Genomic DNA, 11,256 nt, shown 5'->3' with positions numbered 1-11,256 from the left:
GGAGCAGCTAGCCCAGAGGCCTCCAACCCACAGTCTAAAGGTTTGAAACTTGCCTTCTTGAAGTTCCGGGAGCTGTGATGTGCAAGTAAAACAGCTTTTATCCCTCCCTTGAATAAACTGAGAGAATAATACCTCAGGAGAAACAGAAGAGCCAGAAGGGGACTTCAGTAGTGAGAGAAGTGGGGGAGAGGGCCCTTCCTGTGGTGGCAGAAGGAGACTAGTGTAGGAAGAGAGGTGTCCCGGCAGCTCTCACCTCAGCAGAACGAAGAGAGTAACTGAGCCCCAGGGGATGGAGCTAACAAACGTCAATGCCAGGAACTCAGACTGTGCTTTGCACAGCCAGGGGAAGTGGCAGGCACCAGCACAGACAAGAGCTGAGACCACCCATTCTGTAGAACAATCCTGGGGAAGAGGAGACCCCTCCCCAAGCAGCCAGATCACTCCTCTCCCACACCTCATGAACCCAGAGGCCACAGAACATAAAGCCAGTGAGCAGAGCCACAGATTCCAACACAAGAAACTTGGGACAGAGCCCCCCGAGCCTCAGAAACAGAGACCCACTTTAGAAGCCAGGAGGGGAAAAAAACACCATGAAAATCACACTAAGAAGTCAAAGATGATTGATTCATATTATGGAGACAGGGAAAACCAAAATGTCAATTCAGAAGAGGAGAGCATGGACACTACACCCACATCTGAAACCTCAAAAGGGAAAGTGAACTGGTCTCCAGACCAAAGAGCATTCCTGGAAGAACTCAAGGAGGACTTTAAAAACCAAAATTAGGCAGGTAAAAGAAAAAATGGAAAAAAATGGAAAAAAATTCAATGAGGAAAACAAATCTTTAAAAGGTAAAATCGGGGAATTGGTTAAGGAAAATCAGAATAGAAATGGAGAAAATATTTCATTGAAAAGTGAAATCAACTAAATGGAAAAGAAGATAGAGAAGAAAAAGGAAGAAAACAAAACATTAAAAATTAGAATTGGGCAAGTAGAAGCTAATGACACTACGAGACATCAAGAGTCAGTCAAACAAAATCTAAAGAATGAAAAAATAGAAGAAAACAAGAAAACATGGAAAATAGATCCAGGAGAGACAATCTAAGAATTATTGGTCTACCTGAAAGCTGTGATGAAAAAAAGGGCCTGGACAATATTTTCCATGAAATCCTTAAGGAAAATTGCCTGGAGGTCCTAGAACCAGAGGATAAAATTATCATAGAAAGAATCCATCAATCACCCCGTGAAAAAGATCCCAAATTGAAAACTCCAAGAAATATTATTGCCAAATTCCAGAACTACCAGGTCAAGGAGAAAATACTGCAAGCAGCTAGGAACTAGGAACTACAGTCAGGATCATGCAGGATCTTTCAGCTTCGACCTTAAATGACAGGAGAAATTGGAATGTGATATTCCAAAAGGCAAAGGAGCTTGGACTACAACCAAGGATCAACTACCCAGCAAAACTGAGCACAATTTTCCAGGCAAGGAGATGGTCATTCAATGAAATAAGGGAATTCCAGACCTTCCTGATGCAAAGGTCAGATCTCCAAATACAAAACTCAAGAAAAACATAAAAAGATAAATGGGGGGGGAAAACCCCTAGTTAATCAATAAGGCTAGTTAGTTACATCCTGAAATAGGATTATTTTGTTTTATATATGTTTTATATATATATATACATATATATATATATATATATGTCAATCTTGAGAACTGTATACTTATTATGACAATTGAAAGGGATATTCATAGACTGTGGGGGTCAGTATAAAATAACTGGTATAATGATAAAAAATATAATTAAGAGATATAAAGGGATGGTTCTGGGAGAAGAGGTAAGGAGGTAGTAGAAAAGGGTAAATTACATCACATGAAGAGGCAAAAAACATATTGTAGTAGAGGGAAAGAAGGGAGAGAGAAGAGCAGTATTTGAACTTTACTGTCATTGGATTTGGTTCAAGAAGGGAATAACATACCCTGATAAGTACAGAAATCTAACTTGTCCTACAGGCAGTAGGAAGGGAAAGAGAAGAAAAGGGAGGGGGGCGGTCAGAAGGGAGGGAAGAAGTAGCAAGGGGAAAACGGGAACATAAGGGAGGGAAATCAAGAGAGAGGGTAAACTGAGGAAAGCAGCAGTCAAAAGCAAAACTCTGTTGTGGAATGGAAGGGAAAAGGGAGAAACAAAAGTATAAACAGGGGGAAATAGGATGGAGAAAAAGACACAGATAGTAATAATAACTGCGAATGTGAATGGGATGAACTGTCCCATAAAACAGAAGTGGATAGCAGAATGCCTATCATTTGGGGAATGACTGAATAAGTTGTGGTATATGATTATGATGGAATACTATTATGCTATAAGAAATGATGAGCAAGATGCTTTCAGAAAAAAACTGGAAGGAAATGAACTGATGCAAAGTCAAGAGCAGAACCAGGAAAACATTTTATACAGTAACAGCAATACTGTATGAACATCAACACTGAATGACATAGCTATTCTCAGAAATACAATGATCTTAGACAGTTTCAAATGAGTCATGATGAAAAAATGCTATCCACCTCCAGGGAAAGAACTGATACAGCTAGATGTATTTTTAGTTTTTAATTTTTCTTGGGTTTTTGTCTGTTTTCTTTCACAACATGACTAATGTAGCCATATGTTTTGCATGACTGCCTATATACATATGTATTAGAAATAGATATAGACATAGATATAGATATAGACACACTTATATAACCTATATCAAATTGCTTACCTTCCCATTAAGGGATGGAGGGTATGGAAGGTGGGAGAGAATTTGGGAGTCAAAATTTTTTGAGAAATGGATGTTAAAATTTTTGCATGTAATTGGAAAAAAATATTTAAAAAAATCAAAAAATATATATTTGTGTCGTGGTTCTGTCACACAGTTATCCCACCCAAAAGAAGTTGAAAAGTAACGAGAGAGACATGAAGAGATCCTAGAGACTCTCCAATAGAGTGCTTCATCCAAATTGTCATCAGCCCATTCATTAATGGTTGCTTTTTGCACCTGGTAAGTTAATCAGTTTTAAATGTACTTTACTCTACCAACATATAGATACATCACTATTAGTCATTCTTATTTAAAAGCATGAGAGATTTTATCAAAGACTTTAATAAAATTCAAGTACTCTCCCCCATGCATATTCATTCTCTTAATCTACAATCCAGTCACCATGGCAAAAACCAAATGAGATTAGTCTGACATGAGTTGCTTTTGATGGCTGTGTTCTGACTTTTAGAGTTCACAATATCTAATATAAATGCTTCCAAGAAATAATACATTCCTGAATTGAAGTCAGGTTTAACAGCCTGAAGGTTGGATGTGGTCTCCTTTCCTTTCTCCCACTTTGTTCTAAGAGGCCATTATAAACTTCAGAAGTCCATCCCACCTTCACCTTGTCATCATAGTAGTGTCCTTGGAACAACTAATGACAGTGTCTATAGTGCCTATTTTGGGAGTAAATGACAATACGGATACAGATTAACAACTCAACCTAGAGCCCAGAAGAAAGCTGTAAGGGAAACATTTGGAATTCTCCATCCAAAGGACTCCTTAGGAGATATGAGTTACCATTTTGCTACATGTACTCTCTAATCTTGATCCCACTTTCCTTTAGAACAGGGATTCCTAACCTTATGTCAGTCAGACTCCTTTGGCAGTCTGGTGAACCAGCCTATCATTTCTTCTCAGAATCATGTTTTAAATGCATAAAATAAAATACATAGATTTGCAAAGGAAAACAATTACAATATAATGAAAGAAAGGAATCACTTTTTCCCTTCAGTTTCATGGACTCCTTTAAATCTACCCACAGGCTCTTTGAAGTCCATGGGACCCAGGTTAAGAATCTCTGCTATAATATCTTACTTAAAATATACCCTCTCTAAAAGCAACCTAAGTCTGAATAACTGACATATGTTTGTACATGTGTGTGCAAGTGTGATATGTGTGTATGTGTATACGTATGCTCACACACATACAGACATATTTGCTTTCAACTTTTGCTAATCTCTTTAATTTTAAGCTTTGGTCTTCAATTATATTGTCTTAGCTTCCTGGTTTTCTAGATTTATTTTCGTTTTAGTTACATGCCCAATTCATTGATCTGCTATTTCTCTTTTTTGTGATGAAAAGGCTTAGAAATATAAATAATGTTTTGGCTGCATTCCCAACATTTGGTTCTTGTTGTTGTCACTACTTTTCATGAAACTATTGTTTCTATGATTTGTTCTTGGACCCACCAATTCTTTAAGAGTGAGTTAATTTGCTCTCTAGTTAATTTTTAATCCTTTCTTCAATGGCCTTTTATTGATTTAATTTTTATTGTATTTTTGCTGCTGTTTTCTTAGGTATTGACTGCCAACGTGTTCTTCAGAGATCTCAGGGAGACAGGCTAGAGACCTAAAATTCTCAGTGCTCTGTAGCATTTCTAATATAGTCTGACATTTCTTCATCTGAGCTTTGCAAATTACTGACCCTAGTTTGGGTCTGGACAACACAAATGCAGGACTGTCCCTGATTAGAGCACCAACAGATTGCTGTATGCCCCATGTACTCGCCGAAGCTGAACATCTTTTTAGATTTCGAGTGTTAGAACTGCAGATTTCCTTTGATCTGAGCTCTCTACACTGGTCACTCAGCTGCAGGCCTCAGCTTGGGCCTGTGGACCAAATCTGTGACTGTGCTCTGAGGGGTCAATGCCACACAACAGCCACTTGCTTCTTGCCCTGCTCCTCATCCTGGTATATAGTTATATATAGGCCCCATGCTTAGCAACAGGTCACCTCCTCAGTCCAGGCTGGTTTTAAGACTAGCATAGAGGTTAGAGTCATTTGGCTCCAGGATGATTCCTTGCTCCTGGTTCACAGTACCAGGCTTAGTTCCTTCTGGATACTGCTACCCAACTGCCAACCCAAGTTCCTGGCTGGACTCCTCCCCAGTTCTCCTGGGCCTCTATTGTACTATCCTGAACAAGACTGGATATTGTGTTCACTATTCAGTCTGAGGCTCTTTCTAGATATTTGTTGGAGTAGTAATGGAGATTGGGGATATTCTGCTGCTGTCTTTGCTTCTCCTCAATATGGTATCACTTACTTTAAATAGGGAGAAGTGATATGATTGTTTATTCAATCACACTTCATCCTTCCAATGAACTTGATGCCCTTTTACCATCCTGCTTGATGCTTTCTAGTGCATCAAAACCTTTCTGTGGTGTCTCAGTAGTTAGAGTGCTGGGCCTAGAGTTAGGAAGACCTGCATTCAAATCTGACCTCAGAAACTTACTAGCTATGTGAAGCTGGGAAAGTCACTTTACTTCTGTTTGCTTTAATCTACTAAAGAAGGAAATGGCAAACCACTCCAATATCTTGCCAAGAAAGCCCAATGGACAATATTGTCATACTATCTTCCACAAAGGGATCACAAAGAGTCAGACACAGCTGAATAACAACAAGCCCTTCAAAGGGGTAGACTTTTATTTTTTCCACTGTACCCCTAGCAACCAGCACAGTACCTGGGCAGTTAAGAAGCACTAAATTTATACTTGTTACTGGCACCTTGATTCCAAAATTGTAAAATCCAGGATTGAATACAATGCTCCAGATGTTGACTAACCAGGCCAGAGTACAGCATGACTGGCACGTTCTTATTTCCAGAAGTTATCCCTCTCCTAGTACAACTAAAGGTCATTTAATTTTTTTAAAGTTTAGCATAAAATTAATGAAAAGTTTTCTTCAGCTGAAGTCAGCGGAATTAGACTAAAAGTTACGAGCCGCTGAAAGAAATTCTGGGTTCTTGGACGTAGAACATGGCACTGGGGGTATGTATGCCTTATGATTCAATGGATTTTCATTATCTGCACTTGGGATTTGTTACAAGTTGGCTGAGAGAAGCAGTTTGACCCCTGTGTTTATAAAAAGTCTAGCAACAGGAGCCATCAGGGACATATAATGCCTTCTGAGTCTGCAATGTTAACTGCACACGGGATGAAAGAATCACTGGGAAGCTTTTAAAAGGCTTGATCTCTTCTTTCAATATAACTGTAAAGTGAGTGGGTAAAAGCAACGTATTGAGCCCAAGGGTTCTTTTCTCTTCTACAATGAAGAAACACAAATTTAACAACAAAAAAAGAATAGCCAGTGGTGTGGTGGTAAATGTTTAAAAACAGCTCTTCGGAGAAAATGGTATCTCTTTCTGTTTCTCTACGTGTACCTCTGTCTCTGTCTGTCTGTCTCTCTTCATGTATATACATATATGTTCAGTTACAAATTTTACTTATGTAAATAATAATAACGAGGTGAATGATTTATTTGCTGAATTGAATAAGAGTTTTCAAATAGTGAAAGATGTGCACAAGTTTTGTGCTATTCAGAACATAGCAACATACCTTTAAGTTTAATCCGTATTATTAACATTTTGTCTATTAATTTCTTAAATCTAGACAATCAATAAAACAAGAAATCAAGCCCTGATTTTTAGCATTTCCTAATTTCTGTGGTATAAATACTCCTAGGATGACTGACTTCAAGTTACCAATGTGATGTCACAATATTGAATTGGGAAGAGGTGCACAGCAGTAGTACACCATTACACAGCATATCTACCATATGGATATATGTAAATAAGATCAAGAGCTCAGATAACAGTAAAACAGAGTAATTAGGAAGTGATGATTTTGGAGTATAGATTTCCATTGTTTTTAATATAACACATTTTATTGTAAGTTTCCATGATTTAATTTTTAATAATGGATGTTTAACAAACATCTCATAAAATTCTTAAAAATTAAACAATCAGCTCACAGGAGAAGTATGAGCTGCTTTCAGCACACCAACGAGAATGGGGTCCTATAATAAAAACAATAGGGATACCCAAAAAAGGCTTCTTGTATTTACTGCTGTTTCTGATTATTATTTCTCTCATAAGTGCCTAAATTGGGTTTTCTTTCTTAAAATACAAACTGGATACCACAGTCTTAAAGAGATAGAATACAAGGCTGGAAGTCCTAAACCCTGGTTCTCACTAGCTATGTTCCCTTGGGCAAATCATTTAACCTTTCTGATCCTCAGTTTCCTCCTTCATGCCATGGGGATAAAGATCCTTGCTCTGCCTGTCTCAAATGGATGTTTTAAAGATCAGACAAGATATAATATGTGACAGGACCTCAAAAAATTGTGCTAGGAACCTGTAAGCTATTATTGTTTCAACTAAAAGACTCCCCTATACAAGGTGATTTCCTTAAATTCAGGGTTCTTCTCCTCTCCCTTCCCCTCCCCTCTCCTGCCCTCTTCTTTTTCTCCTCTCCTCTCTTCTTTCTCTTCTTCTCTTCCCTCCTTTCCTCTCTTCTCTCTTTTACTCTTTTTTATCTTTGTATTCCCAGTGCCAAGAACAGTGGGGTAATTGTCAACCTCATGACATTCAATAGGCACCCCCCGAGTTAGTCCATTAGTGCCACCATCTTGGATATGCACTGCAAATTGGCTGGTTTGGAAAACTGCGTAGGGCTTTCAGGGATTAGAAGTTGCTCCCTTGCAAAAGCAAACAAGTTTTAATACCAATATTTTCCTTCTGTCCTTATCTATCTGGGTATCGTTATGATGATAATAATTATGATTGTTGTCGTTCCTTTCTGTTGTTCAATGTTCCTCATCCACCAGTGAGTCATCAAAACATTGGATGATCAGACGAGTGTTACTAATTTACTATGGTGGGAGGAATCTTATAAGCACCATATCAGTGGGTAACTTATTGATATCCAGCTTAGCCTGGCTTAACATATGCCTGGCTTCTCTTTTTTTTTTTTAATTTCAGCTTTTACTAAGAAACCCTGGCTGCTACAGAGGAACATCCTTTCTTTTTATATTCCCTAGCTATAGTTAAAGCCACTGAGAGGGAAGGTTGTTGTTCTTGTTATTTTAGTCATTTTTCAGTCAGGTCTGACATCTTGTGACCCATTTTGGGATTTTCTTGGCAAAGATATTGAAGTAGCTTGTTATTTCCTTCTCATTTTATATATGAGGAAACTGAGACAAACAGGGTAAAGTGACATGTCCAGGGTCACATGGCTAGTAAGTATCTAAGATCAGATTTGAACTCAGGTCCTTCTAACTCCAAACCCAGCACTCTAGCCACAGCTCTACCTAGCTGCTTACAGGGAAGGTAATGTGACATTTAAAAAATTTGAGAGACATTATTTCTGGCTAATTTGATCATTTTATTAGTAATAACAGCATTTTTAATAAAAAGCACATAACACTTTCAAATGCCAAAGATTATCATGGTGGTGGGCTCATGTCTTAGATACCATTAAAAAGGTGGTTTTTCCAGAGGGTGGCAATTAACTCTGATTGGTTAATAAGTAAAGAGATAGCAAATATTACAATGATGGGCTGGACTTATTTTAATTAATTTTGATTATGTTATTTAATTCTAAGTTACTACAAGCCTTGGGCAATTTAAACAAAGAATCTATATCCTCTACCAAAGCCTGAGCAGGAGTTTCATCGTAGATTAAAAGTCTGATCTAGTTGGGTGAAGTAGCAATACCCAGAATGATGAGAATGTTAATCCTATCTTCCATCAATCCTGTCTTTAAGAGACTGAACAAGGAAAATAGAACAGGGAAAGAAAAAAATCTTGGATCTCCTCTCCCCAATTTTAATAATTGGCTCTTAATATGAGAGAGAAATAGTCATTTCTCTGTAGTAAGCTGGCACAAATTACAAAGCTCAACTACATTGTATATGTCTTTGTTTATCAATAATATTATTATTTGTAAATTGTTTTTTGACATCCACTGTAAAATTGGAAAGATTCAAAGAAAATTATAATGACAGGCACAATTCTATCAGTTAACACCCAATATAGACTTATCAACCAGGAATCTCCCATTAATCAAATAAAATTATATTTAGCTTAACTCAATCAATAAACATTTACTCAGCTCTTTATGTATGCATATATACTTATACATAAGGTTCATTGAATGTATAAATCTGAATATTGGCTTACAAATTTATGCCATGAGCTGAGATTTCTTAGTAATTCCAATTCTTTACAAGCATTAACTGACAATATATAATTTCAGTCTCATTAATAAAGTTGTAATTTATGGTATAGTTCTATTTTAGTATGATAGAATATATATTTATAATTTTTAGTTTTTCATTACAAAAGTTGAATCATCTATATACTTTGCAAAAATAAAATTTGTTTTAAAAATTACGTTCTTAACTCAATCAAGAGTCTCATGTCAAAATTTAAAAAAAAATAAAAAATTAGAATATTAATTCTAATGAAAAGTAAACAATCGGTTGGATTTTACAAGTAGTTGATTTTAAATAAGTATATTTATTTTATTGTACAAGTATTTCAATTTGAAAAAATTTTCAATTTATAAAGTTGAATTTTATATTTATTGCAATTCAAATTATAATAATGATATGCCATTATAATAGTGATGCATGAATATAATTTTGGTTTTTGTTTGTTCCTTAAATGTTTTTTTTAAGAATAAATGGCTTTTCCCCTATTCTGTGCTTCCTTTACATATTAGCATATATTGTGTAAACACATACATACACATATACATATATATACACATATGTGTGTGGTATATATTTGGAATATATATTTGCATATCAATACAAATCCTGTGAAATTATTTTTGGCCTGTCTTCCTTCTCTCTCTCCCTCTCTGTCTCTCTTTCTCTCTCTCTCTCTCTCACTTGTTCCTCTCCTTTCTTGTCCACTCCTGCTAGATGCACCCCACCCCAATCAACTAATCTTTTATTTTTTAATTGGCACCCATGGAGCTCTTGGTGGCCAAACTATAACCTCCAGCTTCAGGCTACAGCTGCTTTTCCAGGCAACTTCCCACACATTGAGCTGATTCTTCTCATTTCTGGTTATCATAGTCTCACTTAAATCAACTTTCCTCAGCTTTAGCTTTTGATTAACTTGATTCTTCCTCCTCTGAACTTCAAATCATCTCTACCCTTGATCCTAAAAAGATTTCATTTCTAGACATCCCAGTTATCCTCTTATCCAAGGCCAACCCATCTGTTGCACTATTGGTATGGTTCTCTTTCATTTATTACACGGTGTCTGCTCATTCCACATGAATTTCCACTTTTAGAACAATCTATATGTGCACAAAATAACTGAACTAAGGCCCCAAATGGGGAGAACCATATGTCCACAAGCAAAAATATATTTTCCAAGACATTTCCATTTCACTCACACCCATACAAAAGAAAGTTTACATGTTCACATTTTGCAAAAAGGTCAACTTTTGTCACAATATGGGTACTAATTTTTGGTTTGGAAAATCTGGTCAGTGTAAATCTAATTTCTCTGTAAATGCAGAGTATTCATTGTGGATCCTCTGTATGATCTGTATCTTCACCATCTCTACCCCCACAGCACTAAGCATGGAGTAGCACCCAATAAATGCTGAGTTAAATTAAAAACTGGTTAAAGGACTAAAGAAAGAATGCCAATCCATTATTGGTATCCATAATCTTTCCATAATACCACATTGCCTCTTTGAGTTGAGATCAGCATGAGCCAGGGTTCCTTCACAGGGTCCCCAGGAGAAGACCAATTTCATTTTTATAACATAGACAGTAGATAAGAACAAATGCAAATATGGTGACACACAAAAACATGTATGACACACACTCTGAAGCAACTATCACAACTGGCACTCAGCCTAATGAGTCAAACCCCCCAGAGCTCATAAATACCCTTTGGGGCTCCAGGGATAGCTTGGAGGTGTTTGGGGGACTTTCACGGATGCTATGGTTTGGTGCCCCCATTTCAGTGTTCCCCAACATCAATCACCAATGATTAGTCCACAATTTAATTTAATCAATTAGCTTTTATAATAGTATGTTTACTAAAAAGATATCACAATAGCAGAAGTACTCCCCTTATCAGGGGAATACTTTCCTGCAAGTATATACAGATTCCCAAAGAAGGTGGGTTTGAGCTTACAGAGTGCATGTGGCAAAGGGATAACTCACAGTGTGCTTTTTAGTCCTTCCCAGAGACCTCACAAAGTTCTTCTATGGCATGATATCTCTTCTTTGAGTCTATATCTCATCTCTCCTTGGCTGCCACTGCCATAAGCTGATCTGAGGACACTGCTAGAACACTGACAAGAAGATATGAAGTCCAAAATTCTCCCAATCCTTTCAAGCATCACAAGGTCCTCTTCCAACCAAATTG

The sequence above is a fragment of the Trichosurus vulpecula genome, chromosome 8, assembly GCF_011100635.1.
Source record: "Trichosurus vulpecula isolate mTriVul1 chromosome 8, mTriVul1.pri, whole genome shotgun sequence".
Taxonomy (NCBI): Eukaryota; Metazoa; Chordata; class Mammalia; order Diprotodontia; family Phalangeridae; genus Trichosurus; species Trichosurus vulpecula.
This window is presented reverse-complemented; position numbering follows the sequence as displayed.